Source organism: Giraffa tippelskirchi, chromosome 7, assembly GCF_054371585.1.
Source record: "Giraffa tippelskirchi isolate mGirTip1 chromosome 7, T2T-mGirTip1v1.2.pri, whole genome shotgun sequence".
Lineage (NCBI taxonomy): Eukaryota > Metazoa > Chordata > Mammalia > Artiodactyla > Giraffidae > Giraffa > Giraffa tippelskirchi.
Genome location: NC_137281.1, coordinates 92,611,376 through 92,633,304, shown reverse-complemented (window position 1 = coordinate 92,633,304; position 21,929 = coordinate 92,611,376). Strand labels below are relative to the sequence as shown.

Below are 21,929 nucleotides of genomic sequence, written 5' to 3'. Positions count from 1 at the left end.
ACAGACTTTCTTCTGGGGTCTTGTTTAGGGCCTCGTGTGCTACAGAGTGGCCCCCACTCCTGCTCTGAAGACACGGAGGAATAATGCCTAAAAGAACCTCAGAGAGGAGACAGTCTGCTAAGCTCCTCAACTGTATACTCATGGTGACCCCAAGAAGAGGGCAGTGCTGGCCATGCTTTAAGAGATGAAGGGACTAAAGCGTGGACCCCTTTTAATTTCCATTTATAAAGCTTCTTCCTCTCCTAGAATATTTCTGTTTAGATAATTTCTATTTATTTAGCTCATCCCCCCTCATTTTTGGCAAGAAAAGAGAAAATAAGCCTTTTAAAATTTATGGTGTACTCTAACCTAGCTACCTTGTCTTCGAAATGTATTAATTACTAATCACACCTCTCATTTCAAACCCCTCCACTCTCCACTTTTATTTTGGAATAGCTTCTGGCTTTGGGTACAGTTTACACAGATTGACAAAACAACATAAAACATGCTGTATACATCACAGAGAACATGCTGTGCAACACCTAAGGTAAGACACCTTGATCATCAAAGGCACATTGTCTGGTGAGTGGTTCATCATTTAGGTATATGAGAGAGGTAAATTCCCACAAAGATAAGGACCTCGTGTCCTTAGATAAAATACAGATGCCCATGGAAATGCATCTACACACCTTTTGTGGCTGTCCACCACTGCATGAAGCAGGTGTGGGGTGCAATCTAGCTCACTTTATGCAGAGGGAAAGACTGTGAAATTTAGGCAGAAACAATGAAAAGTAAGTTCATATTAGAAACAGTTTTAATCATGAAGAACCAGTTTCTAATACCTAATTTTAACCAGACAATATCCCTATGAAGCAAACAATCAAGGTAAAACTATGATGGGTAGCAATCTGGGGAAAGGTTGTTAGGAAAGGAAAGACCAAGGGTAGAAATAAGTAACAAAACAGTTCTTCTCAAGGTCTGACAAAGTAGGCGAGGACACAGGACAAATTCACCATTGGAAATAAAATAAATTATTTTATTATTTCATTATTTTTATCAAAGTATAACTGATATACAATATTGTGTTAATTTCTGCTGTAGAGCAAAGTGATTGAGTTATATATATATGTATATATTTTCTTTTTTTTTTCTTGTCAAAGAAGACAGTAGTTTAATGAAGAACAAACTTTTATTTTGGACCATCTATTTTCCTAGTCATTCACATAAAAACACTCTTGAAATGTCTGTTTTCTGTCCAGCTAATTGATATTAGATTCTCACTGATTTTATCTTCTATGGTTATAGACTTATTTGTTTTTGCATAATATCACTGGGGATTCCCTGGTGGTTGAGACGAAACCAGTACCCTGGTCCCCCCCCCACCAATGCTGGAGACTTGGGTTTGACCCCTGGGTCTGGAAAATACCCTGGAGGAGGAAATGGCAACCACTCCAGCACTGCCGCCTGGAGAATCCCACAGACAGAGGAGCCCGATGGTCCACAGTCCCCAGTGTCACAAAGAGTTGGACACGACCGAGCAACTAACACACACTGCATTTTCATATATTCTAAAAATTATATTAGTTTGAATCTACTTACAAGTATCAGGAACCGCTATTTAAGATGTGTCTCACAAATTTGCCATTTATCTATTTCGTATTTATGTACATGTGCTCAGTCATGTTCCACTCCCTGCGACCCCATGGACTGCAGTCTGCCAGGCTCCTCTGTCCATGTGACCCTCCTGCAAGAATACTAGAGTGGGTCGCCACCTCCTCCCAGGGATCCGAACCCGCATCTCCAGCACTGTAGGCGGAACCCTTACCGCTGAGCCAGCATGGATAGCCCATTTATTTGTTATAGTAGGAAAACTGCAGGGAGGTTGGTTGGTTGCTGGCACTGATAAACAGCTTAAGGATTCATCCTTCTGGCTTTCTATTACATCATCATCATAGGTTGGCATTTTATTTCTTGCCTCCAGATGCCTGTTCCATCTCCAGGCATGAGGAGAAAAGTCAGTGCCAGAGCTATTGTTACCATTTAGCAGGAAAGAGAAACGTTTCTAGAAATCTCTTGTCAGGCTTCTGCTTTAGTCTCATTGCCTAAACGTTTCTAGAAATCTCTTGTCAGGCTTCTGCTTTAGTCTCATTGCCTAAAACTGAAAATATTCTTTTCCATTACAGTTTGTTACAGGATATTGAATACAGTACCCTGTGCTATACAGTAGGATCTTGTATATCCATTCTGCATATAATGGTCTGCGAACCCCAACCTCCAATTCCATTATATATATTATAGAATGGATAAACAACAAGGTCCTACTATATAGCACAGAGAACTGTAGTCAATATGATAAGCCATAATGAAAAAGAATATTCAAAAATAATGTATATGTACATATATGTATAACTAAAGTAAGTCTTTGAAGAGTTTTAATAATATCAACTCATTTTCTGAACAGTCAAAAATAAAGCATATGTCTATGTCTACTAAAATAGGTCGTATCCATACTACTCTCTTCAACTGAATATATTTAATAAAGAGAGATAAAAATTATCTGAAATTAGGTAAGTATATTCTGTCACAACAGTCAAATATCATTTAAATTTCTAATGCAAATAGATTTTAAGGTGTTAGATTTTCATGGAACATTTTCTGAAAAGCTTAAAACAGCCTTATCAACATAATCATGTCTTCCCCCTTTCATGTGCACAGATTATAAATCTAATTTTTCCTCAGTATTCATTAGTTATTTTGTTTCTCAAAATCATTTCAACAGCTTGATGGACCACACATACACACACAGGTTAATTCCACAACTGACCATCTGTTAATACAACATACAGCACAGTCACAGTACAGGAAGGGCAACTTACCTTGGGACCACTTTGAAAGTCTGTGTTTTTCCCACATGAGCTGCACTTCCTGATGCTAACCTACAACATCAAACTGGGATTTTGCTGTCAATTATCAATACAAAGGAAGCAGACAGAAAGGAAAGGTGATGTGCCATTTAAAACCAGACGCAGTCTCCACAGCCCAACTTCCCCAGTGGAGTGAGTCTTCCTACCTAAGATATACTGGTTTATTGTTCCCACATCTTTACTCTCTTCACTTCATTGTGATTATTCACCCAAGGCCTTTTCCAGTTGCTTTTGTAGCTTCTCCCACTGATGCAGATGTCATATATTTCCCCATGTCCATGGACACCGAGTCCCTGGATGTTGGATGTGGCCCTGTGACTTGTTTGGGGAAACTGCATGTGGCCAGTGTGACAGTGTGCCAGTTCTGAGCCAAGCCCTGAAGAGGCATTGTGTGTTTTAACACCCTGCCTTGTGTTTCTGCCATTACCACAAAATAAGCACGTCTAGGGAGCCTGGACTTAGACACAGAGCAGACCCAAATCCTGTCCTACCTCCCTGAGCCAGCACAGCTGAACTCAGATCAGATCAAGTAAACCTTGACAACTCTAGACCAATGAACAAAAACAATAAATATTTGCTCTGAGCCACTAAGATTTGAGTTTTGTATGTTGAAATAGCTGCCTTATACACTCTATCATCTGTCCCCATCAGAAACACCATATCTATTAAAAAAAAAAAAAAAAAAACCATTTCAGCTGAGAGGACTAAAAGACTACAATATGTTTCTTTTATAATTTGTACTGAAAATATTCACTGTATTAGGTTTTGAAAATATCAGGTGAAAAATCACAGCATGCCCATATCCTTATTCGTACCACAATCCACACACAAACTACATTTCATTAAAAATGATAACCTTATTTACCAGGCATTGGTTTTAATTATCACACACGCACACACACCAACTTCCAAAGAGAAGTATGCAAACATACTGTATAATCAGATCTGGACAAAAATCTCTAAGGAACAAAATTACAGTGCCTTTCTCCTCTAATTTTCCCATCATACTGAGCCCTCACTTGACAGCAATGATGGAGTATTATGCCTCCAAAAGGAGAAGAGAAAAAAAAAAAACAAACCCTCAGCCTGAAACTCTCATGAGTTTTGTTCCTATGCTGTAGCTCCCAAGGCCATCCATCATACTTGACTTAAAATAAATCCAAAGAGGTGAAATTTTCTCAACCGTGAATATCAGAACTGATATGTAAAGGGAGACAGGTTGTCTTCCGTTATGTTATTCAAACAGGTACTTACAAGCAAGAGAGACAGCAATCTAAATGTGTAGCTAATGGAAAGTGACATTGTTAAGTACTTGTAAAGAGGGTATGTGCCTGTGTATAATTATTCACGTCTATGTCTAGGAACATGGAGCTTTGGCAAAAGTCTCATGGCTGGTATCTGTCAATTAGAGATCAACCCTCAGCAATCCCACTGCCCCAATTCTCATTCCTTGTGATATTTAATGATATAATGTCATTAAACCAGCCAGGCAGATACAACTCTGAGAAAGCATCTTACTAATCCAGCTCAGCCTCTAACTCTCCTCGTAAGGAGTATGTAGAGAGAGAAATGATGAGCACAGACAGACAGGTGGACAGTGTACAGAGGCAGAGAAGGCTGTGGGTAGATCCAGAAGTAAGACAGATGGGGGAGTAGGCATATCAATTTCAGAGTCTATGAAGAAAGCATCCAATTCCATCAAATAAATGCAATGTTATTTGGATTTCTAAGATTATGTGCAAATTCAAACAAAATATAATTTAGAGTTAGAAGGGATCTTATGTATCTCCCCTCCCTACTGCTCATTTTATAGTTAAGGGAATAGAAATCCAGGAAGATTGTAGTATTTCTGACATACCCAGATAGCAGCAAAGGTAGAACTAAAATCCAAGTTCCAGGGAAATCTTTCATGCTGTTTAGAGAAGGACATTATTGTCAATTCCCAGGTGGGAATACTGAAGTCTAAGGAAGAAGGAGATGTGAATGGTTTGATAGGTGGGATCGAGTCTTAACCATGACCTTTAGTAGTTGTTTTAATGTTAGTGGAATTACCAGACCTCCTTGAATCTTTATTTCCTCATTAATAAGATGAACATAATCAAAATATGTCTAATATTGAGCTGTGCTCAAAATCGTTTTCCTACAGAAAACTTTTCATGGACTCAGGGTGATCAACTGATGGAGTATGAAAACAAGACTCTATTTTAAGTTAAAAAAAACAAAAAAGAAGAAGAAAGCAGTTTACAACAAAAGCATAATACACATCACATACTTGTGTTAAGGACTTTTTTTTTGTCAAAGAAGATACAGGGAAGAAAAATTAAGCTCATAAGAATTCACAGTAGCACTCCAGTGCAGCAGATCCCAAATCTGTTCAAGTTCTAAAAATAGAATTCACATCATCAAATGCAATAGCTCTCAGGAAGTGGCTGATCATCTCTAGAAAGTGCAGCTCCTCAGGGCACTTCACAGACACACTATGACACATGTTCCCAAAGTTCAAACACAGGAGACTAGAGCATGAATGAAACTATTTATAGGCATCGCTGTAAATGAAATCGCTTTTTAAAGAGGTGCATTAAATCTTTTTTTATGATTATTACGTTAACCTCCTTCCATGATCTTTTCCTGTAGAGAATACAAATGTTAGGTGAGAGGCAAATATTACTCACCCCAGGAAACTGAACTGTGGCTATAGTTATGCTGGATATTTTAACACCTGAAAACAGGGACGTGTATTTAAAGAAGCACAAATGCTGCTGAGTCATTCTGCTTTAGAAATGATACAAGGAAGGAGGGAGAGAACCTAAGTAAGGTTTGGTGCAGAAAAGATCAAGAAAGGGTCAAATCTGGAAGGCTGTAATGTTCACTGAGATATTAAGAGCCTCTGTCCATAAGCATATAGTAAATGCTGAAGAAATTGATATTGGTACTTCAAATGCCTAGGTTATCAATACATTTTGGTCTGCTTGGTCATGAGGAAAGTACTTGCTTATTGAAAAAAATATATTACTGAGGGACAAGAATAAATGTGTTTCTTACAGTATTCATTATAAATAAATTTGAATAACCTTTTTTTCTTTTTAGTCACATCGCTCCAGTTATTATGGGGATATTTCCACCAGTGGGAAACCCAACTCTTGAGGAGATATGACATAATTACAAATTATCTTAATAGCCAAGGTAGTACAAAAACTAAGCCTTGAATGATAAAATCTATAATCAACAGGTTTTTTAAAAATCTCTCTAAAAAGAAATGATCTTAAAAAATTCACAAAAATTGAATACACATAACAAGACTGACATAGAGAAAAAAAGAAGGCACATATGCCAATTCTAAGGGTAAACATTTAAGATATTAAGAACAAACTATGGTTTTGAGTGTCCTTATAAAGCAAGAATGAAGCAGTATTTAGTTATTTCACCTCTGTTACCAAAAAGAAGAATCACTAATCCTGTGGGCGGACAAAAGTTTTTCTAATATTAAATTCTGAGAGAAATTGCTAGATTACAGAATTCCCACCTAAGCCTTTTCACTGACTATACAGTCAGCAAAAACAAGACTGGGAGATGACTGTGGCTCAGATCATGAGCTCTTTATTCCAAAATTGAGGCTTATATTGAAGAAAGTAGGGAAAACCACTAGACCATTCAGGTATGACCTAAATAAAATCCCTTATGATTGACCTAAATAAAATCCCTTATGATTATATAGCGGAGGTGACAAATAGATTCAAGGGATTATTAGATCTGGTAGACAGAGTGCCCTGTTTATGAAGAACTAAGAAGAACTATGGGTGGAGGTTTACAACATTGTACATGAGGTGGTAACCAAAACCACATCCCCAAGGAAAAGAAATGCAAGAAGGCAAAGTGGCTGTCTGAGGAGACCTTACAAATAGATGAGAAAAGAAGAGAATCGAAAGGCAAAGGAGAAAAGGAAAGATATATCCAACTGAAGGCAGAGTTTCAGAGAATAGCAAGGAGAGATAAGAAAGCCTTCTTAAGTAAACAATGCAAAGAAATAGAGGGAAACAATAGATTGGGAAAGACTAGAGATCTCTTCAACAAAATTAGAGATATAAAGGAAATATTTCATGCAAAGATGAGCTCAATAAAGGACAGAAAAAGCAAGGACCTAACAGAAGCAAAAGAGATTAAGAAGAGGTGACAAGAATACACAGAAGAACTATACAAAAAAAAAAGGTTTTAATGACCTGGATAACAATGGTGTGGTCACTCACCTAGAGAACACATCCTGGAGTGTGAAGTCAAGTAGGCCTTAGGAAGCATTATGACAAACAAAGCTAGTGGAGGTGATAGAATTCCAGCTGAGCTATTTCAAATTCTAAAAAGATGATGCTGTTAAAGTGCTGCATTCAATATGTCAGCAAGTTTGGAAAACTCAGCAGTGGCCACAGAACTGGAAAAAGTCAGTTTTCATTCCAATCCCAAAGAAGAGCAATGCCAAAGGATGTTCAAACTACCATACAATTGTGCTCATTTCACATGCTAGGGAGGTAATGCTCAAAATCCTTCTAGCTAGACTTCAACAGTACATGAACCAGGAATTTCCAGATGTACAAGCTGGATTTAGAACAGGCAGAGGAACTAGAGACCAAATTGTCATCAACTGTTGGATCATAGAAAAAGCAAGGGAATTCCAGAAAAACATCTGTTTCATTGACTATGCTAAAGCCTTTGACTGTAGATCACAACAAACTGGAAAATTCTTAAGGAGATGGGAATACCAGACCACCTTACCTGTCTCCTGAGAAACCTGTATGCAGGTCAAGAAGCAACTATTAGAACCAGACAAAGAACAATCAATGGTTCAAAATTTGGAAAGGAGTATGTCAAGGGTGTATGTTGTCACCCTGTTTATTTAACTTATATACAGAGTACATCATGTGAAATGCCAGGCTGGATGAATCACAAGCTGGAATCAAGATTGCCAGGGGAAATATCAACAACCTCAGATATGCAGATGATACCACTCTAATGGCAGAAAGTGCAGAGGAACCAAAGAGACTCTTGATAAGGATGAAAGAGGAGAGTTAAAAAGCTGACTTAAAACTCAACATTTAAAAAACAAAAATCATGGCATCTGGTCCCATCACTACATGGCAAATAGATGGGGGAAAAGTGGAAACAGTGGCAGCTTTTATTTCCTTGGGCTCCAAAATCACTGTGGACAGTAACTGCAGCCACAAAATTAACAGATGCTTGCTCCTTGGAAGAAAAGCAATGACAAGCCTAGACAGCACATTGAAAAGCAGAGACATCACTTTGCCAACAAACATCCATGTAGTCAAAGCTGTGGTTTTTCCAGTAGTCATATACAGATGTGAGAGTTGGACCATAAAGAAGGTTCAGTGCCAAAGAATTGATGCTTTTGAACTGTGGTGCTGGAGAAGACTCTTAGGAGTCCCTTGGAAAGCAAGGAGACCAAACCAATCAGTTCTAAAGGAAATCAACCCTGAATATAGGAAGGAATGATGTTGAAACTGAAGTGCCAATACTTTGGCCACCTGATGCGAAGAGTCGACACATTGGAAAAAAACCCTGATGCTGGAAAAACTGAGGGCAGGAAGAGAGGGGGATGACAGAGGATGAGATGGCATCACTGACTCAATCGATATGAGTTTGAGCAAACTCCAGGACATAGTGAAGGACAGGTAAGCCTGGCATGCTATAGTCCATGGGGTCGCAAAGAGTTGGATGTTACTTAGCAACTGCACAACACCTGAGCCTTAGCCCTATCCCAGCTGTCAGACCAATAGTTGACTTCAAAGAGCCAATTGGGCTGGTCTAGTCATCTGTCAGTGACCTTTGTCCTTCTAGCCAGAAAAGTTTGGAGATTATCTTGACCGTGCAATGATTTGGAACTGAAGTGATGAGTTTTTCAGCAGATCAGCTAAATAGCATCCTAGGAACAGCAGGTTTGTTTAAATGAACCCCTTTTTCTGTGTCTTAGGAAACAGAGTTTTTCTATCTCCCTTCTTCCCCCAGACATTAGTACTGAACAGCAGCCCAGCACTTTATCCCAGCAACCTTAGCTGAGGCCTGATTATCACTTTCTCTCTCTAAAACATTCATTTTCCTAAGGATAAGCTATGTCCTACATATGGGATGTTTACTATGCATCACACACTTTGTGTATTTTGCACATTATTGAGAATCTTCACAACAATCCTGCAAGTTAGATGTAAAACTAATGAAATACAGACATTAACTTTGCCCAGGGTCAAACAGCAAGTAGGAGAATTAGGTTCTGAACCCAAAGCCTAGAATTAGCCTCCTGCCATAAACAACTGAAAACTAAGCAAACTATAGGAAATAACTATTTTTAGATATTTGCTAGCAAGCAATGCAAGTACTGTAATCCTTGAGAGAGGTACAACAAATGAAGTGAGCCTCAAAATTGCCTAGGCTTACAGCTAAGAGGTGATTTTTGGACTGAAAAATAAATAAAAGGGCCCCAGTGGCCTATGGGACATTGTCAAGTAGTCTAATGTATGTAAAATTAGAAGCGGGGGTCTAGGAGAGACAGAAAATATTTAAAGAAAAATTGACTTTCACGAGCACTCAGAACTTCCAAAAAGTTTTTTAATCTCCAGACCTTAAGCATGGACAACCAATGACTGTGAGACAGCTAAGGACATCTCATGTAAACAGCAAGGACGTGGGAGCAAAAGGAGAAAGAGGTTGTGTCACTTTTGACCTGCTGGATCAATATTTTTAAAGGTGGCTACTTTTTTTAGCAACCATATCTTTGCCACCTGGCCCTGTTCCATACCTCCAGTTCTTGCCAGCTTACTATAACACTGTCTCTGCCATTTCCCCCTTCATCCCCCTAGGGCTGATAATGGTTTTTTGCTAGTGTCTAGGAACCTCACAAACTCATGCTGGTTTTCTTAATTGATCTGGACATAACCTCTTTATTAAGTTTACTTTTGAATATATACCCTCTGTTTTCTGCCAGGACTCTGATAGAGTAGAATCAGGAATGGGGTTTATTTCCTACCTTCTAGCATGCTTTTGTATTATTAAGGCATTTAGGGCACTTGCTATCTGATGCTTGCCATATCCAGCTGCAATAATAGCAGCAATGTAATGGGCCAGCATAATATTTTAAGAGCTATCAAAATGATCAAACTCCTTTCAGACTTTATGACAGAGAAAAGGTAAACTGTCATACCTCAAAGTAAGGCAGTAACAAGTACACTGCTATCCCTTCCAGAAGAAGATGAATTGGTTGGTATGAAAATAAAGCATTTTCTCTATCAATAAATGAATATTAGCTCCCACAGGCTGTGTTGATATACTCAGGAAGTATACCATATCTGAAACAGCACTTGCAATTTGCATTCTCATGTAATTAAGTTTAGAATAATCCAGACATTCTCTAAAAACCATCTGTTTTCTCACTAGCCAAAAGAGAATTTAAATGGGAGTGCAGTATGAGTCACCACCCCTGTATCTTTCAAAGCTTTGATGGTGTCACAAATCTCTGAAATTACCCCAAAGATATAGTATATGCTTTCAACTAGAAGGAAAAACTTGGTGCTCTTTCTCCCAGAACATATGGGTCTAGGGACCAAAAGTAGAAGTGAGAGGGGCTCCCTCACATTATTAGACCTAATTAATCGCTTGCATAATTTTAACTTCCTATTCTTTCAACGTTGGACTTGGTGGGTTCAGAGATTTTAGTACCCAGAGGAGGGAGGCTTCCAACAAGGGAATGCAGTCATGGTGCATTAGACAGGAAGCTAAGAATGCTCCCCGACCACTTTAAGTTTTCATACACTAAAGATGCATTTATTTTATCTCAGTGCCTTACCAGGTGAATGTCTTCAGTAGAATATTTTGAACTGGGCCTAGAATATTAAACTTCTGCAATCAAAGAAACAGGAATCAATGTTAAAGCTGCACATTTTGAAAAATAGTGTAGAATGAATGTCCTCACATCAATATTAAAATGACACAAAGAATGTACTGTGAAATATATACTCTCAAAAATTTTGTAGTGAGATAGTAAGTTGGTGTACATCCTTGATAAGCTATTTGGCAATATGTGTCTGAAACAGGGGTGGACAACCCTGGCATAAGGGCCAGATATAGCACACAGCTTGTTTTTGTACAGCTTGTGAGCTAACAATGGCTTTTGCATTTTTTCCATTTTTAAAGGAGGAGAAGGAGGAGGAAGAGGCAGGGAGAGGAGGTAGTGGATGAGGAGGAGAGTGGGGGAAAGGAGTAGGGGGAGGAAGAAGCCACAGACATAGAAGAAGCCTTAGCCTACAAAGTAAAAAATATTTACTACTTGACTCTTGACAGAAAAAGTTTGCTGATACCTACACAAAATGTTAAACATGTCCTTATCCTTCACTAAAACCTGACTTGTGTGAATCTATCCTAGAAGAATAATCATTTTGTTATTCAAGCTCTATGATAGGGGATTCCTGGAGGCTCAGTGGTAAACAATCCGCCTGCCAATGCACGAGACATGGGTTTGATCCCTGATCCAGGAAGATCCCACGTGCCTGAGAGCAACTAAGCCCATGCACCACAACTACTGAGCCTGTGTTCTAGAGCTGGGGAGCCACCACTACCGAGCCCATGTGACTCAGCTACTGAAGCCCGCTTGCCCTAGGGCCCATGCTCCGCAACAAGAGAAACCACCGCGATGAGAATCCCACTCTCCGTAACTAGAGAAAAGCCCACGCAGCAACGAAGACCCAGCACAGCCAAAACTAAATAAACAAAAGATCTATTATAAAGATATATTACAAAATATCCATCAAAGAATAATTTATAGTTTAAAAAGGGAGAATATTTATTTGTTCAAGCTGTGTAGAATCTAAGTTCACCAACCAGAGATCAAACTCACACCCCTTGCATTAGAAGCACAGAATCTTATCCACTGGACTTCCAGGGCAGTCTCCAAGAACTGAGGAACTAAATGCTGTAAACACTATATACACACTCGCTATTAGAATGATTTCTCTTTATTTGGTGCTGAATTAGACCCTACAAGGCAAAAAGGAAGAATGGGACAGAACTCCATTTCTCCAAAGGGTTCACTTTTAAATTCAAATGAATGGTTCAATAACATGTTTTCATATTCCATTTGATTCATTTTGAAATATTTCAGTTGTTTCTCATTTTCCCTTCAAGTTAGTGTACGCCCAAAAGGAAAAAAATTTAAAAAAAAAAAAAGCAAACAAAACCTAAGCCACCAAAAAGAATTTCATGTTTTTCCTCAGTAGAGTATTATAGGAGTCGGGGTCTTTTCAAAATGCTTTGTTTGGCTAAGTTATCATAGTTTCTTTTCCTTTATATTTAAAGCATAAAATTAATCCTAATCATCTTTAATTTAACAACTTGTTTTTCATATTTTATCACTATCTGAAAATTGCCTTCCCTCCCCCCCCACGAGGAGACTGTTATAATCTCAAATGTGATTTTACTATGTCTTAGGGCTATTGTCTACTAGGAAACACAGCTCCAATTTAAAACACATGTCAGTAGAAAAATCAATTTAATAGAAGAAAATTAATTTCATTGGCAGATCTTTCAGGAAAGCAATTGATCCATAAAGTGAGCTAAATCTATACTAAAAGAGAATTGAGCTCACCATATATTTTTCAGCTAAGAAGAACTTATCAATATACTCAAGTTCATGATAAATATTCCCTGGAATGATTCCACCAAACAAATAATAGAATTGGAACCTCTGAGTCTAGTACTGCTAAGAAATTATAAATAAACACAAGATTGTCAATAATGGCTTCAGAAGGACAAGAGGATTAAACTGAATTGTGCTGACAGGTATTTCAGGTGTAAGGTTTTTACTGTGGGTTTGCATTTTATTTACAAACATAGATGTAGATTTTCTTGACAAATTTTCACAATTTATGATTTACAATAATATGAGGCACTGCACTGACTTGTTGCTAATGAGCAAAAGCACCAAATCATTTCTTTTCTTTCATTTGAAATGACAGCCATATCTATCAATGATGGTGATGCAGAAAATTCCTAGGGAAAGCCACAACCACCCTGGTATGAGGTTAGGGGAGATAATACATAACCAAATTCAGTACAATTAAAACATGAGATGTACCCAGGATGGCTGCAGCTTTTGAGAATAAAAGGAAATGAAAACACAATTACTAGGGAAACCAGTAGTATGTATCTACTACTGCAGCAATGTCTACCAGCTAATTTAATTCTCATAATTTGCCATGGAATCAAGGATAGTGTGAATTAACTGAAAAGAGAAAACAGTAAAGGAAAAGTTGGATAACTTGATATAACAAAGGTGTTACTCTGCTGAAGAGATTTGATACTGTTTTCTTTGCAGAAATTTAAAAAATAGTTTCTATTTTTAAAACAATGCAAATTTGAGCCTTAATATTTGCTCCATTAAAAGAAAAAAAAAATGGTAAGAATGTTGAAATCTCATTGTGATGGTTTCCATGTTAAATGAGTGAGACGCTCTCCAAAGATTCTCAGAGAGACAGTGGAGCTGCCCTGGGAGGCAGCATTTGTAAGCTGGGGAGCTGTCCAAAAACACAAAGTACATGCTCTGTTCTGATGATCGATAAAAAATGCCATCTGCCTCACTGCCGAACAGGGGACTAGGCACTGAAGAGTTCATAATAAATGAGTCTAGGTCCAAAGGTCTGAGTGCTCAGACTGTTTCACTGCCAAATGCACCAGGCAGGGGTCCGGGGCAGGAGTCATTTCCCAGAATTAGAAACATATTTTCTCTGGACCATTTTGAGCTTCTTCTACCAGGAAAAGAACAAGCAAAAGGTGGTAGGGGTTTTGCTTAAGAGCTAGCATGATTTATCCCATTAGATGGAAACAGGATTGCTGGAGATTCTGTGGGTATAAGAGGAATCTGGGGGACAGGTTAGCAAGTGTCTCTTGTACTGTTATCTAGGCTATACTGGCGAAGGTTGAGACCCCTCAGAAAAAAAGGTTCAGACCCCAGAGGAATTCAGACCTGCTGAAATGCTGGCTGAAGGCAAGAACAACTTGAAACAGGAAATGAATGCAGAAAGACTCAGCGTAGTTTATGACTTTGTGATTAGGTAAATGGAATCATGACTAAACCTCTATTTTCTTACATACTGTTGGGATATCTAGAGAATGATGAATTCTTCTTATTTATCCTTTCAATTAATACTATTAACTTTTTCTTTGTCTCCCCCCTCCTTTTTTGAGGGGTTTCTTTTCTATATACATGATATATTAATTGCAATAAAAATATTCATTTGATTCATAAGTTGAAAAACATTTAAATGGAGTATGATGGGACAAGAGTAGAAATGGACACTATCCAGTGACTGTGAACTCAAAGAATAGGGTTCTCATGACATCACTCCTGGATCCAGTAACTACCGGTCTGTGTTATCTCCAGTGAAGAAGGAAGTGTTTGTGGTTATATATGGTAGAACTAAAGCAAAGGTGTCAAGGACCTACCTGGATGTACAGATGTTTACATCTATAGGATAAAGGAGAGATATCTAGAAGGCATCTCTAGAATGTTGGCCTGTCCCTTCACTCTTCTCCCTTTCTGGGAACAGCTCCCAGAATCTAAGGGGAAGCCTCTGAGCAGCAAATGTGGTCTGGATTTTTCAGAGGTGACTGGTCATAAAATAGCTACCTGTGTGTGTGTGTGTGTGTGTGTGTGTGTGTGTGTGTGTGTGTGTGTGTGTGTGTGTGTGTGTGTGTGTGTGTGTGTGTGTGTGTGTGTGTGTGTGTGTGTTAGTTGCTCAGTCATGTCTGAGTCTTTGAGACCCCATGGTCTTCTCTAAGCAAGACCATGGAATTCTCTAAGCAAGAATACTGGAGTGGGTTGCCATTCCCTTCTCTGGGGGATCTTCCCGACCCAGGGGTTGAACTCAGGTCTCCTGCACTGCAGGCAGATTCTTTGCCATCTGAGCTACAAGGGAAGCCCAAAATAGCTGCCTGACCCAAGTTAATGCCAATGTATTTTTTTTTTTTTTTTTTTTTTTTTGCTGAAAAGAAAAAAAAAGTAGGAACAAGAAACTAAAAGAGACTTAAAGTCATTGGATCTGGGTTATGTAAATGACAGAAAAGACCCATGAAATCTTGCTTACAAGCAGAGCTTTGTGGTTGCCACCTGGCCCAAGCCTCAGTTATTCAAATCTTCCTTAACTTCATGAAGTACCATCGTATTTTCCAAATAAATTCCTGTCTTGTTTAAGCTAACCAGAGTCAGTTAGTTGAAATCAGTGCTTCACAAACTAAGTCTAAGAAATGAAAATAAGAAAAATTTCATTTGGAATTGCCTCTGTGTCTCAAAAAAAAAAAAAGAGTGGGGGTCAGTTTTCTTTAACGTGTACTTAATTTTAGGAAAATGTATATTCTCATCATTTGACTCTATTATCCTTCAAAGGAATATTGAATCCTATAGATACACCCCCAAATCCTCTGTCTTACTGGATCAGTGATCAAGTCTCAGTCCTCATCTCATGCACTTTTCAGTAGCATTATGCAGAAGTGAACACACATCTTTCCCCTTGAAATTCCTTTCTAGAAACCCAAAACCCCATTCTTAGCACTCTTCCAATTTTCCTCCTAGTTCACTACTCACTCTTGCTGGCTTCTTGCCCCCCGACCCCCACTTTACCCCCAGGTTCTTAACCTTAGTACCACTGACATCTGGGGTCAGATAATTCTTCATTGTGGGAGAATGTTCTGTGCATTGTAGGATGTTTAGTAGACTCTCTGGCCTTTGTCCACCAGTTACCAGTAGCACCCCGCCCTCCTCTCTCCTGTCAGTTGTGACAACTAAAAATGTGTCCAGACATAGCCAGATGTTACTGTGTTGAGAACCAAAGCTTTAAATGTTTCACCATCCCAAAGATCTGTACTGAGCCCTCTTCTCCATCTTCACCAACTCCCTTGATCACCTCAATTAGACTCAAAAGTTTAAATGAGTGTTAGTTGCTTCAGTCGTGTCTGACTCTTTGCGACCCCATGGACTGTAGCCTGCCAGCCTCCTCTGTCTATGGAATTCTCCAGGCAAGAATACTGGAGAAGGTAGCCATTCCCTTCTCCAGGGGATCTTCCTGATCCACAGATTGAACCCAGGTCTCCTGCCTTGCAGGCAGATTCTTTACCATCTGAGCCACCAGGGAAGCCCCACTGAAATTCTAATGACTCCCAAATTAATGTATCCAGCCAGACCTATCACTCTCCTGTCTCACAAAGGCATCAATGACTCACTGCATGAAATATGGATCCCAAACTCATGATTTTCATCCTAAACATGCTCCTTCCTCAGTCTTTCCCACTTAGTCAAATGGCATCAATATCTAATCTTTCTAAAATTAAGAACCTGCTTCATCCTTGAATCCTCTCTTTCTCCCACATACTTCATTAATGATAGGAACAAGACTTATTTGATCAGGTATTAAATAGTACCCTGCATCTGATCACTTGGCATATTATTACCACCCAGTCCAAGCCACTATCTACACTCATATGGGCAACTGACATAATCTCCCAGCTCTTTTCACTTCTTCACTCCTGTTCCCCATAATATTATCCCAAAGCATCCAAGGGATCTTTTAAAATGTCATACAGTTCCTCAAATCAACATCCTACAATGGCATCCCATCACAGTTTTAAGAAAAGGCAAATTCTTGGCTTTAAAGGACTCACCTGATCTGACTCCTGCCTACCTCTTTCTCCACCCACCTTCTCCCCTCTCCTTTATTCACTTCATTCATCCTGCCATTTCAACCTTCTTGCCATTCTATAAGCCAACCACATTCCTGTCTATTGCATTTACACTTGGTATTTCTTCTGCTGGAATGTTGTCCCCCAGATCATCACATCATTGCTTTCCTGACATCATTCAGATATCTGCTCAAATATACTTCCAACAGAGAAGATTTCTTGTTACTGCCCCTTGGCCAACATTTTCTCTCTGAAATATTTTATCCTTAACACTTAGCATTTCCTGAAACTATATAACTAAGTCTCAGAAAAAGTTGGTTTTAGCAAAGCCAGTTTTCAGATCAGATTTTATTCTCTACAGATGGCATTATGGTAGTCCTTCTTTTAAGAGAAAGAAATGAGAAATGCTAGTATATGACAGATATTTTATGTAGGTTACTTCTCAATTACAGTTAACACTTAAAGCCCTAGAGGTATGTTTGTGTTCAGTTCAGTCACTCAGTCATGTTCGACTCTTCACGACCCCAAGGACTGCAGCACGCCAGGTTTCCCTGACCATCACCAACTCCCAGAGTTTACTCAAATTCATGTCCATAGAGTCGGTGATGCCATCCAACCATCTCATCCTCTGTCGTCCCCTTCTCCTCCTGCCTTCAATCTTTCCCAGCATCAGGGTCTCCTCCAGTGAGTCAGTTCTTCCCATCAGGTGGCCAAAGTATTGGAGTTTCCGCTTCAGCATGAGTCCTTCCAATGAATATTCAGGACTGATTTCCTTTAGGATGGACTGGTTGGATCTCCTTGCAGTCCAAGGGACTCTCAAGAGTCTTCTCCAACACCACAGTTCAAAAGCAGATCTTACACTAAGGAGCCAGATCTTATATTAAGAAAATAAAACAAGTTTCAGCTTGGGTGCCCTGATATTGCGAGTGAATGACTAGAATGCAACATTGGCAAGAATTCTAAGGCCATGTTCAGGCTCGGTAGGAACAAGTCTTGTGGCTGATTAGCACTGCTTTTCCTGACATGGGAGGGAAGAGTGGAGGTAAGCGTGCCATGTGTTTGCCCATCCTTTGACTAAGCCCTCTGATTCTTTTGTCGGCTCATTTTTGGGCAGCTTATGTTCACTGGCATCGTCGTCAACTTAAAACAGGAGACATGTGAAACTCAATCTTTGGTAAAAGATTTGATGGGGGAGAGAGCTAAAAGATATGCTGAAACCATCAGTAGGTGTGAATCACCCTATACTTTTTTTTTTTTTAAACCCCTATACCTTTTAATTCTTGTAAGTAGAGAAAGGAGATAATGGCAAACAGGAGAAAAGGGAATGAATTCAAAGATCTTTTTCATAAGAGAATGTGATTATTTTACTTTCCTTGCTCTTCAAGAAAAGCCAGATTCAAGGATGAAATTATGAGATACCATGTTGAAAATTAAGCAACAGGCCTGGAAAAACTGAAGATAAGGGGAAAAGGGGGGAAAGGATAAAAAAAGTTCCCTCTACAACAAAAAGTTTTCCCAATTATCCAGAGTCCTCTCCCAAGGCTTCAGAAAGGTCAACTGATAGCCCTTGGCTCCTAACATGTAACTGTATCCCATTCCTCTTTTGATCTTCTCACCAAGAGGGATTTAACTGCCCTCTTCTTGATTCATTAGATGGCCACTTCAAAGAGACGCCAAAGAGGCATCACTTGCCCAAACAACTCCTCTGTCTTAGTAAATCTAGGCAAAAACCCAAAAGCAATTTATCTTAAATTTCACAGATTATCGTCTTTGGCCCCTGTCAGTGACCTCAGCCTACAGTACTGATTACCCTTTCTGCCTCCCAATACAAATCTTCTAGATGATCAATCAGTTCTTAGAACAAGGAAAGAGTTATCTGGTCTAATACTGAAGAGGTCCTAAGATCCACAATTAGCCCAAGGGAAAAACCAAACAACCTAGTAAACTTGCCATAACTCTAACACTATTTACATCTCATTTCTTACCCCAAAATTCAAGAAGGGATAATTCAAGGAGTATTAACACTCAGTTTTAACAGTGCTTCCTTCAAGATGAAGTTGGATACTCAATTTAGCAACAAATGGACTAAAATATTTTATTTAAATTAATAAATGTCTCTAACCACTCTAATTTAAATAAGACTTATGCAGTCCCTGTGAAAAGACAACATGAAAATCCATGAGTTTTCATGTATTTTTTAAAAAGACTTTAATGGATAAATGGGCAAACGGCAAATAAGAAAAATCACCAAAGGAGAAATGTTCAACATCACCAGTAAAGAAAGAAATGTTAGTTAAAAGAATAAAATACAACATTCTCACATCAAGTCTAAAAGGTAAAACTCTGAAAATATGCAGTGCTGGTAACAGAGTGGTAAATTGGCACTCCTCCCTTAAAAAAGCAGCACAGTGCCTGCCATATTCATTAAGTCAGCCCTAATAGTTTACATGGTACCTGGATATAGCAAGTTTCTGTTAAGTATTTGCTGAATAAATAGATGAAATCAGTCAATGGATACTCTGCTGGTGGGAGCATACTGAATAAAATTTGGACAGACAATTTGATAACAAGTATTTAAATGCACATTTAACAGTCATACTTTTCACACTAATTCTTATAGAAATCCACTACTAAGAAATTCTTTAAAAATGCAAACATCCTATGCAAAAACATTTGTCACATTATTCAAACATCAAAAAATTATAAACAAGCCAAGGATCCGAAATTAGGTAAATGATAGTAAATGGATAACCCAATTCTCTACACAGAATAGTTCATGATAATTAAAACAATATTTACAAAATGTTTCAAAATATGGGAAAAGGTTTATAACATGTTAAGCCAAAAAAAATTACATATCAAGTGTAGGAATTTATCTACTAGAAAAATTGAACAGAAATGTAAAGTTTAACAGTAATTTTTCTATGGACTGTGATGATAGAAGGTTTTCTTTTCTTCTGTTCCTATAAATCTTTCAGTATTTTCCTATAATGGTTATAGAATATTTTCATAATTATGGTAAAAATTAAAATTCTATACTAACAGAAAAGGAAGATCACTTTCCAAGGAGGGTTATCCAGTCATGCACCCCAGATAACATAAAGAGGACGAGTACCCACAACACATCACATAGGGGTTTCTCTTCTCATTTCTTTTTCATTCTAATGTTTAACAATATTCAGGATCAGTTCAGTTCAGTTCAATCGGTCGTGTCCAACTCTTTGCAACCCCATGGACGGCAGCATGCCAGGCCTCCTTATCCATCACCAGCTCCTGGAGTTTACTCAAATTGATGTCCATTGAGTCAGTGATGCCATCCAACCATATCATCCTCTGTCATCCCCTTCTCCTCCTGCCTTAATCTTTCCCAGCATCAGGGTCTTTTCCAATGAGTCAGTTCTTTGCATCAGGTGGCCAAAGTATTGGAGTTTCAGCTTCAACATTAGTCCTTCCAATGAATATTCAGGGCTGATATCCTTTACGGTGGACTAGTTGGATCTCCTTGCAGTCCATGGGACTCTCAAGAGTCTTCTCCAACACCACAGTTCAAAAGCATCAAAGCACTCAGCTTTCTTTATAGTCCAACTCTCACATCCATATATGACCACTGGAAAAACCATAGCCTTGACTAGACGGACTTTTGTTGGCAAAGTAACATCTCTGCTTTTTAATATGCTGTCTAGGTTGGTCATAACTTTCCTTCCAAGGAGTAAATGGCTTTTAATTTCATGGATGCAGTCACCATCTGCAGTGATTTTGGAGCCCCCAAAAATAAAGTCTGCCACTGTTTCCACTGTTTCCCCATCTATTTGTCATGAAGTGATGGGATCAGATGAACCGGAGATCAAATTGCCAACATCCACTGGATCATCAAAAAAGCAAGAGAGTTCCAGAAAAATATCTATTTCTGCTTTACTGACTATGCCAAAGCCTTTGACTGTGTGGATCACAATGAACTGTGGAAAATTCTGAAAGAGACGGGAATACCAGACCACCTGACCTGTCTCTTGAGAAACCTGTATGCAAGTCAGGAAGCAAGAGTTAGAAGTGGATGGACATGGAACAACAGACTGGTTCCAAATAGGAAAAGGAGTACGTCAAGGCTGTATATTGTCACCTTGCTTATTTAACTTATATGCAGAGTACATCATGAGAAACGCTGGGCTGGAAGAAGCACAGCTGGAATCAAGATGCCGGGAGAAATATCAATAACCTCAGATATGCAGATGACACCACCCTTATGCCAGAAAGTGAAGAAGAACTAAAGAGCCTCTTGATGAAAATGAAAGAGGAGAGTGAAAAAGTTGGCTTAAAGCTCAATATCCAGAAAACTAAGATCATGGCATCTGGTCCCATCACTTCATGGGAAATAGATGGGGAAACAGTGGAAACAGTGTCAGACTTTATTTTTGGGGGCTCCAAAATCACTGCAGATGGTGATTGCAGCCATGAAATTAAAAGACACTTACTCCTTGGAAGGAAAGTTATGACCAACCTAGATGGCATATTAAAAAGCAGAGACATTATTTTGCCAACAAAGGTCTGTCTAGTCAAGGCCATGGTTTTTCCAGTAGTAATGTATGTATGTGAGAGTTGGATGGTGAAGAAAACTGAGAGCCGAAGAACTGATGCTTCTGAACTGTGGTGTTGGAGAAGACTCCTGAGAGTCCCTTGGACTGCAAGGAGATCCAACCAGTCCATCCTAAAGGAGATCAGTCCTGGGTGTTCATTGGAAGGACTGATGTTGAAGCTGAAACTCCAATACTTTGGCTACCTCATGCGAAGAGTTGACTCATTGGAAAAGACCCTGATGCTGGAAAGGATTGGGGGCAGGAGGAGAAGGGGACGACAGAGGATGAGATGGCTGGATGGCATCACTGACTCAATGGACATGGGTTTGGGTGGGCTCTGGGAGTTGGTGATGGACAGGAAGGCCTGGCATGCTGCGGTTCATGGGGTCGCAAAGAGTCGGACACGACTGAGCGACTGAACTGAACTAAACTGATAGGATCGGATGCCATGATCTTAGTTTTCTTTTTTATTTTCCATTCTGATTTTATTTATTTGTTTATTTATTTTTAAATTAGCTTATTTTCTATTTTTTAACTTTACAATATTGTATTTGTTTTGCCATACATTGACATGAATCCACCATGGGTGTACATGTTTTCCCCTTCCAGAACCCCCCTCCCACCTCTCTCCCCATCCCATCCCTCCGGGTCATCCCAGCCGTGCTCCAGCCCCGAGCACCCTGTATCATGCGTTGAACCTGAACTGGTGATTCGTTTCACATATGATAATTTA

At 39.0% G+C, this 21,929-nt stretch overlaps 1 protein-coding gene and 1 long non-coding RNA gene across 28 annotated transcripts in view; both read right to left on the bottom strand.

The window, feature by feature from the left end:
• FMN1 (formin 1) overlaps positions 1-21,929 on the bottom strand; it is a 487,763-nt gene that overhangs the window by 350,861 nt on the left and 114,973 nt on the right. The gene's annotated exons all lie outside the window — the stretch shown is intronic.
• Positions 1,115-2,915, bottom strand: LOC145512737 (uncharacterized). The gene is made up of 2 exons (XR_014058711.1): positions 2,132-2,915; positions 1,115-2,081 (listed from the first exon to the last, which is right to left on the bottom strand). It is a non-coding gene; the product is annotated as an uncharacterized LOC145512737 (long non-coding RNA).